The sequence below is a fragment of the Rhinolophus sinicus genome, chromosome 17 (genome assembly GCF_057876585.1).
Source record: "Rhinolophus sinicus isolate RSI-liver-muscle chromosome 17, RSI-T2T, whole genome shotgun sequence".
NCBI lineage: Eukaryota > Metazoa > Chordata > Mammalia > Chiroptera > Rhinolophidae > Rhinolophus > Rhinolophus sinicus.
Genome location: NC_142517.1, coordinates 9,026,628 through 9,038,778, shown reverse-complemented (window position 1 = coordinate 9,038,778; position 12,151 = coordinate 9,026,628). Strand labels below are relative to the sequence as shown.

General features: G+C 45.0%; 1 protein-coding gene and 1 long non-coding RNA gene across 4 annotated transcripts in view; both read right to left on the bottom strand.

Moving 5' to 3' along the window:
- Positions 1 to 12,151, bottom strand: part of RCAN1 (regulator of calcineurin 1) — an 88,071-nt gene that overhangs the window by 42,255 nt on the left and 33,665 nt on the right. The gene's annotated exons all lie outside the window — the stretch shown is intronic.
- Positions 1 to 12,151, bottom strand: part of LOC109446640 (uncharacterized) — a 31,269-nt gene that overhangs the window by 14,157 nt on the left and 4,961 nt on the right. For 2 of the 3 annotated variants that reach the window (XR_002137247.3, XR_012493963.2), the window contains exon 2: positions 11,527 to 11,654. The exons of the other annotated variant lie outside the window; for it this stretch is intronic. This is a non-coding gene — a long non-coding RNA (uncharacterized LOC109446640). The remainder of the gene's footprint in view (positions 1 to 11,526; positions 11,655 to 12,151) is intronic. 3 annotated transcript variants of the gene reach the window in all.

Below are 12,151 nucleotides of genomic sequence, written 5' to 3'. Positions count from 1 at the left end.
GTTTATCACGCCAGGGCCCTAGTGCTACTCTCAATTACATTTTCTTAAACGTGACGGCGTTACCTGCAGAGGGGCACTCCCAGATGGGCCTCATATTTTCTGTGCGGTCACGCATGAGAAGCACTTCAAGGAAATCTGACCACGTGCTCTGTGCATTCCATTATGAAGCCATAAAATAATCAACTTTCTCCATTTCCCTCAGGGGTCATCTCTGAAGGTCACATTTTGGCTACAAAATCTAAAGACTTTGTGGAGTTCTGATTTACTCTGCAGTGACATCAGTTTTCGTACATTAATATGCTCCTGGAAATCGAATTACTCTATATTCCATGATTTCCCCCAAATGTTCTGCCTCATTCAGTCATCACTGATTGGATACTGCTACGTGCCCGGCATTCCCAGGAAAGTGTGTTTCTCTGTGGGAGCCTGACACATGGGCAGCACCTGAAGACAAGACGAACATCCTGGGGAGGCACCCACACGGGTCGGCACCTACACCAGTGGGAGAACAGGCAGGAGAGGTGGATGTACCAGGTGAGCCTGCATCCTTCCCAGGTGTTCCCATTACCTGAAATGTCTAAGCCACTTACGAAAGGACACTTTGGCACAACAACGTGAATGTACTGAACACTCCTGGACAGTACATTTAAAAATGGTTAAGACAGGAAATTTTATGTCATGTGTAGTTTGTCACAATTTAAAAAAAAAAAAGCATGACCTGAATTTAATCACGAGGAAACATCAGACAAAACCAAACTAAGGGACATTTTACAAAACGACAGCCTGTACCCTTCAGAAGTGTCCAGGTCATGCACGTCCGGGAAAGAGCTGTTCTAGACGGAAGGAGACCCATGAGAACCTCAACTGGATCTCTGTACTACAAAGGACCTCCCTGGGACAAATGGGGAACTTTCCATGGAATCTCAAGATGACATGGCAGTACCGTATCAGTGTTGAGGTTCGGATCCTGACAGTTTTATTGTGATTTTCTAGAAGTGTGTCCTTATTTTAAGGAGAGATTCTACTTAAACATTTGGGGCGCGGGAGAGTGGATGGAGCATCCGGTTGGCAACTACTTTCAAATGGCTCAGGAAAAAAGAAGTTACTCGTACTGAACTTGCGACTTTTCTATGACAATAACAATAACAACAGTCACCATCATGACTGCCAAAGAAGAACTTGTCCAGGAAGTCAGGCAAAGGCAGCAGCTAAACACAGCACTCACGGGTGCTACTGGGCTCTGGCTACCCAGGATCCAGTCCCAGCTTCACTCTGTGCGTCGTGTACTCGTCGCCTTGGGCAAGTCGTGGACTCTCCAGGCTTTAGTTTTCTTGTCCCTGAAGAGGGATACTAGCACCCGGCTACGAGCTCATACAGCTGCGGGGACTCAGCGGGCACTATTGTCACAAGCACCCAACCACTACTTTTGCTACTTTGCATCTCCAGCTTTGCTAAACACACAGGGAGGGATGTCTTCCGTCAGCAAACCTTTTATCTTAACTCCTGCTCACCTCAGAGCAGGCGGGCATCATCAGCATCATTGCCCTGCTGTACTGATTGCGTGTCCATTGTTCTCAGGGTAAAAGAATGTTGGCAGACAGACCCACGTCTTTGCAGAACCAACATCCAAAGCCAACGGGAAGGAGTCTGACACCAGCGATTACAACCCTAAGAACACACTGTATACTCTAGTGTTTAACTCAACTTGGGGCCAATATTGGCACAATATTTCTGAGTTCAAGTTCAGGACTTATTGATATGAATGCGGAAAAGTGGCTCCAACTTTCTGGAAAACAAGTCTACAACGTACAACAATGTTTATAAAGGGCCCATAAACTTAGGCTCTATAATTCCATGGGGAGGAATTAATTCCTCTATTCAAAAACAGATAGGTTGTATAAATATGCTTGTCAGTGCTGTTTATGCTAGAAAAATATCTAGGGAAATACAGCAGATGGGGAGCTTGTTCTCCATCAGAACTAACAGCTACCGTTCACTGAGTGCTGGGCACCATGATGGTTTATCAGTCCCGCGGGGAGGGAGGCACGAAAAGGCAGGAATCTTCCGGAACTGCATGGAGCTCAGTGTGGCTGAAGCACCTGGGGTAAGGTGGGAAGGGTCATAGCACAGAAAACCAATAAGAAATGAGGCTGGAGAGGCAAGTGGGGGCCAGACCAGGCCGTGGGGGAAGTTAGACATGTCCTGTAAGAACCGTGAGACCATTGGGAGGAATGAGACCAGCTGTGGGACTGCGGGTGGACATTCTGGGTACCTCACGGCGCTTGACTTGAACAGAGAACAGAGGTAAGAGGGAAAAGAGTTCATAAGCTGGGACAGCGACCAGGTGGCAGGTGAAGAGGGCCAGGACCTAGGCAGTGGCTCTGGGGATGTACAGGCGAGAAAAGGGCCAGGGAGGGAAAGCAGAATATAAACACAGTTAAGGATTATGAATTATTATTATGCAAAATGTGCGCTTATTTCCTGGAAAATATTTAAAAATAAATGAAAAATAATGCAAATTGAACATGATGTGCATTGATTTTCTTTTCTGAAAGGTTTATGAAACTTCACAAGTATAAATATCCGTACTTATAATTTTAAATACAGGGTTTGACCTCTATTTGTGATTTAGGAGAGTGCTACCCAAGTGTGGTCTGTGCATAGGGCCCAGCCAGTCTGCAATGAGGTAAAAACAGAAACTGGGAGTGTTTAGAAACTTAAAGCAATTGATCAGAAAAAAATGCGTCTCTCTGGCTCCTAATAATTTAAAGTTAGGGCTTGTGTTTTGTGTGTCCTTTTGTTTCACTTTATTGTTCTAGTGATTTGCTTTCATTATATTGTATTTATTAGTTGGCAAGACACTGGGAATTGAAACAAAGCAGGTCTCCCTGGCAGATAGTTTGAGAAGCGCTGATTGAAGACACTGCAGTTTCTGGGCTCGCTGAGGCTGGCGTGCTCCCCACGGGCCCGCCTGCTCCTGCTCCCCGCGTACCAGCAGGGCCTCAGATCTGGGCCGCTGTTCCATGTACCAGGTGGTGGGGATGGTGAGGGCTCAGCAGCTGGCAAGCAGCCGTCCTAAGCAGTTATATAGCCATACCTGGGGGAAGACACTCCTTTAACGATCACTCAGCTGAGTGTGTGTCACACATCACAGCAGACTAGAGAACACTACACCAGAAAGGGTACCGTTAAATAGACCTAGAACCTTCCTGACCAACACCTCTACTTTTTGTCATTTTTCAAAGGCGCTGTTTGATGGAGCCAATGCCTTCTGTGTGCTCCCTGAAAAATTTGCAACTTACATGTAATAATCACTTAGCCACAGAGAAACGGCATCCTTTTGGATTTGAAGGCTTCATAGTGAAGGCTCTTCCACATTTGACTGACACATCTGACCCCAGGGAGACACACAGGACAGTGACACTAGAACCACACCTGAAGAGAGGGCTGAGAAGAGGTCGGAATCATGCCCAGCACCCTCACTTTGGTGTTCTTTGACCTGATAGCTTTAAACTAAAAATCTGACAAGTGTTATTGCTTTGCCTTCCACCTGCCCCCAAGCCCCAAACCCCATTATGGTTCCACCTGTTTCTGCAATTTGAGGCTCTGTGTGGGCACAAACCAAATGCCTCAAAGTAAGAAAGGTACAGCTCATGTCCACTAAAAAAGAAACTCTGAATACTTAAAACATTGAGAACACTAGCTCTAAGGAGTATCCCCCTATTAGAAAACCAGCTCTTCAGAATACACTCCAAGCAATTCTGAAACTTAAAACTTCAGCCTACTTACTGACTGAGCAAATGCTCTGGGAAACCTTTGTAAGGTTTAAACCGACAACCGAAGAAGTCTCTAGCACGTGTGGGCTACACGGCAATTTCCTATTTGCAGGTGCTGTTGTGGGTAATGAAATAGTAACATAGGAGGAAAAGAAGGGAGGAACCACACACTTTCCTTTTGCCATTGATATTCCAGAGTTCTGTCTGCTGCACGGACAGAAAATTACTGGAGAGAAATAGATGTTGTCCTATGCCTGTCGTGTGTTTGATTGCTCGTTCTCAGTCAGGACCAAATTTGATGCGATGGATATCTGCACAGAAGGGGCTAAGCTCTGAGAACAGGGCAGATGTTGGCAGATCTGTACGGCAATGCACTTAAACGGCTTTTACCTGACATGAGCCTTCCATGCAGGACCTGAGCTCAGCTTTGAAAGCACACTATGGTTTCTATGAAGAGGAAATTTGACAGGCACACTGAAAGCCGACCTCCTGCTTCAGCTCTTCAGCTGGCTACAGAGGACTTGCTCAACGACTCATCAGCCCTCCAACGGTCAGCATGCCATCCTGAAATCTAGACTCTTTTTGCACTCGTGTGAGGCGCTCTATGTTGGATGCAATTCCTCCCCCACCAAACCCATCAAAAGACCTTGCTATATAACTAGATTGGTTGTTAAGAGCTTGACCTAGAGTGTGTTTTAACCTTTCTAGTAACTTTGAGAATCCAGTTTTCCAGCTTGGCAGTGATGTGAGTGAAGTCTTAAGAGTGTGTCTGCTGGTGAGAGACGGCAGCAATGCCAGGGAGCAAAGGTGTGTTGGTGCCACCTTCGTTTCTTGACCTTGACCATAGACTGGCCTCCTTAGATGCGTCCTAGAACATGCTTTTGTTTACAGAGATTCACATGACATTGGATAATATATAGGTATATTCATATATATATATATATATATATATATATATATATATATATATACACACACACACACACACACACAAATATATATATGTGTGTATGTGTGTGTATGAATACATATATTTAAAAATCCTTCCCCCAATCACAAACTCAAGCAAGCTGCAACCTTTAACAAACACCCACAAAAAATTAATCATGATTATGAAGAGTTCTCAGGGGGGTGTTGCTTTATGAATGAATAGAACATGTTTAAATATAGCAAAATACAGGTTGGTTTTCTGAGAAAATTATCCTGAAAAATATAAAAACAAATCACCACTTAAAAATTGATTAAATGGTGTCTATGAAAATTAAACTTACATTTACCTCTTTAAAATAAGTGTCATGTCAAAACATGAATGCACTTTTAATTAAAGAAATCAAATTTCCCTAATAATACCAATCAATTCGTTTTTAAATTAGAACTGTACAGAGAATACAGATAAAAATTTTAAATGACTTTGCAAGGAATCATTAAGACAATTTATTTGATGTGGTAAATTATAACAAACTGCTTTTACTTGTAACGCCTATCAAAGACCTAATTTAATGATCACTAACATAATCGGTGACTAAGAAAAGGCGGAGGACGATCATCCTACTGCAAGAAGAGTCCTCTTTGTCACTATGGAAACACAGCACCCAGCAGTTCTGAGGCTGGTAGGCCAGAAAAATCAGCAGAATTAACCTACACTTTATCTGAAGGGCACAAGTGCATCTGTGGGACAGAATACAAGCGGTTAACTCCCTTATAATCGTGAGGTTTTGTAAGAGCCTAAGGGAAAAAAATGAAATAAAAGACTAGGATTAAAACTCTCTTGATGTAGCTCCTTCTGTCCCCTAGAATAGGGGCTAGAATATCAAAGGTCTGAATTCATACACATGACTTTCAACTTTCAGATCCAGGACCAGCTGCTTCTCAGACGGCAGGGAGAAGAACGCGGAGGGAAGGGGTGCAGTTCTGACACTTCCTGACCTCTTTGGGGCTCAGTTTCATCAGTTACAATATAAGGAGAAATGCTTGGAGTCTGGGCCATGATACAGGGGGTGAAGGGGAACGCACGGTGGGGCCACAGGACAGACCGTCCTACACAACAGGGCAGTTGTGCTGTGTTCTCTTTATGTGTCAGTTTCGGTGGAAGAGCTCATTTTTAAAAGCTATTTCATGAAAAACAGCAAAAAACAAAAATGAGACCGTTTCAGAACCACTGAGCTTGAACTCTAAGGTTTCTTCCAGCTTCAACATTCTCAAGTCCATGAAAGTGTGTGAATTTGGCTCCTCTGGACTCTGCTCCTAGATCCAAGCCAATGACAGCTGGAAATTCTGCGTGCAAGACGAAATTACTCTCTTGGGTGAGGCTTTGGGGTTTTTTTTTTTTTTTTACAACAGTGATCCAAAGATGCTGTTTGAAAATGGACTTGATGTAAACGGAAAGATTTTAGCAGAGAGCCTCAAATGTGGGTACCAAGTTTCCAACTTCTTTTTTGTCTCAGTGCTTCCCGGGCCTCACTCTGGCACAGTGATGAGGTCAAGGGAGTGGGAGGGACATGCAGAGGACATTAAGTCACGGACTTGGATAAAGTCAAGATTAGTGAGCTAATCTCTCATATTAACCATCACCGATGAAAATGTTTTGCCTTGGTTTAGGTCCCTCGTGAATGTCCTGTTACCGTGCTTGCTTTGCCAAATTTCAATCCCACCCCTACTCACAGTTCCAATTATTGGATGTGACAAAACCAGGCCAACTGGCCCCGCTGCAAATACACCCTATATAACTTCGGATGGGTCTTCAAGGCCTGTGAGTCAAAGTTCCATTCGCCACTTGTTGCCCCAGCAGATGTTTCATACTTTCTATACCCCCAGGGCTTCAGTCTAAGTAAATGACCTCACCTTCTACTCTGTATGAAGACCAAGACTAAGAAACTGGAACGAATTTCTCCCTGCTGTACCACAACATTTCCCTGTATCTTGCCTCAATCTTGGCTCCTCTATCATGTCAGTAAGAAGCGTCCTTTCTCCTTCCCAAAGATAAAGCCTTCATTTGTTCTCTCAATTCTGTTCCTTCCTGCCTCCTCCAAGGTCTTACTCCATCTTATAATTATTCCTACTTGCAATTGTTGTTATTGCTGTTACTATGTACATTGCTCCTCTAATTCTCTAATTAGTAGAAAATTGCCCAAATTATCTGTGTCATGAAAACATTTAAAGAAAAAAAAAAAATAAGCAATATAGAGTACCAATTTAGGAGTCTGACAATCACTCATGAGGGTTCCAGAAAGAAATTAATAAACGGGAGGAAATTAAGGAATGCTAAACAAAAAAAATTCCTCAGGTCTGAAGGAGATGAGTCTTCAGATGAAAAGAACTCACCAATGAAGACTATCATGAATAAAGACCCATGCAGACATAACTGCAAAGCATTTCAGAGTATCAAAGATGGAAGACGTTTTAGGAGAAACCAAAAAATCAGTCACCTACAAAGGCGTGCAAGCCAGACCGACATATTTCTCATCAGCCACACCAGATGCTAGAAGACAGTAAGATTTCCCTCAAAGTTCTGAGAGAAAACAGTGTTTCCTAGAGAATTCCACATGTAGAGAAACTGGCACTCAAGAGCGAAGGTGAAAACACACATTTTAGTTATTTTCAAGAAAACGGGCAATTTATTTTTCATTGTCTCTTTGGGGAAGGGGAGAAGTTAATGTGAATGTTGTCCAGCAAAATGAAGGCCTTAACCACACAAGAGGAAGACAGGATCTAGGAAACCCTGGATCCAACTCAGAGAAGGAGCGAAGGAACGTTCCCAGGTGGCAGGTAAACCTCAGACCTTGAGAAGAGTCAGTTCATTATGGGAAAAGTGAAGGACAGAATGTCTGCCATAACTGAGAAGATGCAAGCAGCCGAGTCTGTGATAAAGCGCATGACTCATGAAAACTGAATGTCATAGAAACTCTAAGGAAACTGAAACTGCTCTTTAAGAAAGTTAGGTCCAAATACGAAGAAAGCATAACAGGACATGATTTTAAATTGGCAGTTTTTTGAGTGTATAAAAGGAGTCTCCATTTAACTTTGATGCTAAATACGTTCTCTTCAAGTGCCTCCTGGGGATGAAGTTGGACCTATTTAGGAGGAAACGTAATCTTAACCAACTGCTTGGCCCAGCACTGAAGGGTATGTGCATAGCCATAATAGCATAAATCGTACTTACTGACTTTCAGGTTTTAGAATCAATTTATAAATCAAACGTGGACAATGGTTACAGCATAGAATGTAAACATTAACCACCAAAAGTAAAAGTATGGCTTTTAGAAGGTGGAACTGGACAGGCAGACGGGAACCAAGCAGAAAGGAGAGGAGAAGGAAGGTAGAAATGCTCGATGCCAGAATTTGGGGGATCTGCTAAAAGCGGTCCATTTCCATCAAATGAGTTTTCGAACAGCATCATGGGTCACTCTTTCCCAAAACTGGTCCTGGGGCTTCTCAGAGATATGGTCAGAGTGAGCCTCTCTCTGCAGTGGCGACCTGGCCGCTGTGCCGACCATGCCCAAAAGGCCCAGGCCCACCCTCACCGTGGATGGCAACACTCCATAGGACACCAACACAGTTAGTGCTTCACCTTCTCCCTGCCCGGAACTACCACGACGCAGTTTGCTAGTGATAGGATTTCCTTCTTCGCCCCTCTTGCTCCCACCCTCCCTCTCCTCCTGATTATGTCAAGCGCTATGGCTGAGATGGTCTTGCTCTCAAGGTGAGCCCAAGGTCACACCTAGAGCCCAAGAATCTGTGCCTGGAAGTGACAGAGAAGATGTAAAGCAAAAGTGTTTTTTAAAAGGCATTTAACATAGAAAGAGCAGTGATTAGGGCTTCCTAAGTGTAATTCCACTAACAGGAAGGACGCATGCAAAAAAATCACTAACTGAAACATAGAAGGGTAGATGAGATAGCGGTTTGCTGAGGGGCCACTATGTGACCTTGAACACATCAGTGCATTTAGTTCTCAGGACAACTCTTTGAGGTAGGTGCTATTTTACTTAAGAGGAAACAAATTCAAAAGAACTTGAGTAGGCCCAACCCAGGGTAGCGCCAGAGTTTGGGTTCTTTCCATCACGTCTGGGATCCTTAACTCTGGGTTAGGCAGAGTGAGTGAGCGAGCAAGCCAGGATCCTACGGAAGTCTCCCAAACGCTGTGATGGCTGGAGGAGAAGAGATGCAACCTGTGGGAAGGCTTGAGGAAGACTTTGACTCAAGTCCAAGAGCTCAATGATGTCATTTACCTTACATGAGATCCCTAGGTATCACCCAGCGATAAAATTCCGTGATTCCATAATTGGCCTCCTTGTTCTTCCTTCTGTTTCCCAGCACCAGGACAGGGGTTTGTGCTATCTTTATTTGATCAGTGTGATCACCAAGTCTGGGGACTCAGCAGGCTCATACCTGCACCACCTCAGCCTGGAGGCCGTGCCCTCTATCCGACCTGCAATGAGAATGGGGCCTCTCCAAGGACAGGGCCCTGGCCAGCTTCCAGAGAAGCCTGTGACAAGGAGAAAAGAACCCCTGGGACTCAAGCCAACAGGAGGGTGGGTGGCTCTTAGGGGTTCCAGGCTCGAGGGAGTTTTCCTCTTACTTTAAATCAGTCTATACTTGTCTTGTGTGCTCTTAAACTCAGCCTTTCTTTTTAAGAAAGAATGATGAATTTTATTAAAAACAAAACCAGAACCAGCCAGCAAGGATGGTCTTTAGAAGGAACAAATTACAGCAGGTTGAGAATAAGGCACCAGCACTGGAGAAGTCTGCACATTTTGGTAAATAGACGTGAAAATTTTAAAGTTCGAACGGGGTAGATTTCCTGGGAATCTAGTGGCTGCTCGGCAGGAAATCTATTGCAGTCAAATGAATTTATAATACAAATGAGCAAGTGAGAGAAGCCCCAAAGATACTTAATGAATTATGCTTTCCCCTTTGGTTCAATGACATTGACATGGTTCTTAAACGACTTGCTAACTTCTTTCATCTATCAAACACTTATTAATAACATACAACATGGCAGGCAACTGTGCTGGGAGCTGGCAATACTAAGACAGTTTCTTTATTCGAACAGATCAGAGGTTAGATCTGAGAAAAGGCTATCTGGGATGAACAGACGGAGCACAGAGGATGTGTAGGACAGTGAAAATACTCTGTATGATACTACAATGGTGGCTACATGTCACTAGACATTGGCCCAATCCCACAGAATGTGCAACACCCAGAGTGAATGCACCCTGATATGAACGATGGACTTTGCATGTTGATGAGGTGTCAGTGGAGGTTCATCAGTTGTAACAAATGCACCACATGGCGGGGGTGTTGCCAACTGGGGAGGTTGTGGGGGAGGGGCAGAGGTATATGGGAAATCTCTGTACCTCCCACTCAATTTTGCTGTGAACACAGAACTGCGCTAAAGCATAAAATCTACTCTTAAATCTGTTTAAAGGCTAACAGAAGGAGCAGGAGGGGTCAGCACCCTGTGAAGGGGGGTGAGGCATCCCAGGTGGAGCCAGCAGAAGTCTCCACCACACAGCACGTCACGTTCCGGGGACCTCAAGTGGTTCTGTACCCCCACCTTGACGAGCAGTGTCAGGAAACAGGAGGGACGGGACAGACACATGAGCAGGAGCCAAACGAACGGCCTTTGGAAAGTAGGATTTTGAACTTCAACTTAGAGACGTGCATGAGTGTGGAGGAGTTGTGAAAAGCAGCAGAGTGAGCCGATTAAACAGATCTTCAGAAAGATCTCTCAGGGACGGGCCAGAGGTAGATTGCAGGGCGGCGGAGGTGGACAGGAAAGCTGGCAGGAGGCTGTTGCAGTGATCCAGGAAGGAGTTATTCTAAGAGACTGAATTAAGGCAGTTATAGTGAGGACAGGAAAGTGGGAACAGATGGAGAGCATGTTAAGATGTGAAATCTACGAAAGTTTTGGCCGAAAAACTGAGGATGAGAAAGAAGTTGTCAACAGTATCTCCCCGGTTCCCAGTGTAAAAAACCTGAGTGGATGGGAGAACAAAACAGAGAAAGCACACTCAGCAGTGAAGGCAACGGCCCGGGGTTTGCACACACACAGTTTGAAATGCCTGAGGGGTGTCCGGGTGTAAGTTCCCCTGGGAAGGTGGCTTGCCTGGCCTGGGGCCCGGCACAGGGCTCTGGATGTCTCAGTCAGCAAGCTATTGCAAGTGGCTGAACAGGAGCAGAAAGATGACCCATCAAGGTCAGAGTCCTGAGGACGACCAACGTGGAGGTGATAATTCAAAAACATGAGAGTAAGATGTGTGCTGTGGGAATATAAAATTTTATATCATCCTTGACACTTGTATCTCTCTGATTACTTACCTTACGATCCCCTCTCCCCACCCCCGCCAAATATCTCAGTAAATGAGGACATCATACTGGCCTCCATGTTAAATGAAAACTAAGGATAGGCACAATCTGAAAAACAATTTTCTACCAATTTGGTCTGGAAATAAGAATATTAGATTGAGAAACTCCAGGAAAAGGAGGGGTGGAAGAAACATATCGGAATGATCTTCCAGGAGGAAATTAAGAAATGTATTACATCACAGGTTAGTAGGACCCTTGCTGTGAGCGCAATTAGCCAGACCCCTAAGAAATCCAAGACAGATCAAATTACATACTCTCATCATCTCTACCAAGCCCGACAAGTAATTAGATGGCTGGTGCCCCATCTGAAGCCTGTTAGACTATCATTTTTAAATGGCCCATTTAACTGAAGCCATTGGCAACTAAAGTGCATGGTCTTACACACCTGAGCTGGTTTCCTGGCAGGTTGCTGTCACAGGGCAGCAGGTAGGTGGGACGACCAGCTCTACTCCAGGGCCATCCGGCATCTGCTCTGGTCTTGGTGGACTCCACCTGATCCCCGGGGACATGGGCCTGCCCAGAGAGGGAGAGGAGGTTTGTAGATGGCCCCATAAGTATCCTTTCCTAAAGGTTGGAGAGAATGATCTCCTGAACCTTGTGGGTCCTCTGAAAGGGCCATCTGGCCACAGCCTCGGGCACAGGGCAGCATGCCACCAGAAGTCGTCTGCGAGGCTGTGCAGAGAGCACCTTGTCACCAGCCTCCTTCTGAGGGCCACTCTGTTGCGCTCCGTTCACAGAGATGCCTCGGAAGACCAGAGCTGGGTTTCCAGTCCCGACTCCAACGCTGACGAGTTGTGTGACCCCAGGCAAGGTCACCTAGCGTTTGGGCCCTGGGCTCCTCACCAGAAGAACAACAAAAACAACAAGCAGACAGATAAACACACAAAAAACAAGCCAATGGGGAAACAGAAGGATTGTTACTCTGTGATTCTCAAATGTGGGTCCTCCAGAGATGTTTAGGCTGGCTGTGTAGGAACTGCTCGGGGAGCTTGACAAACACGCAAGGCTAC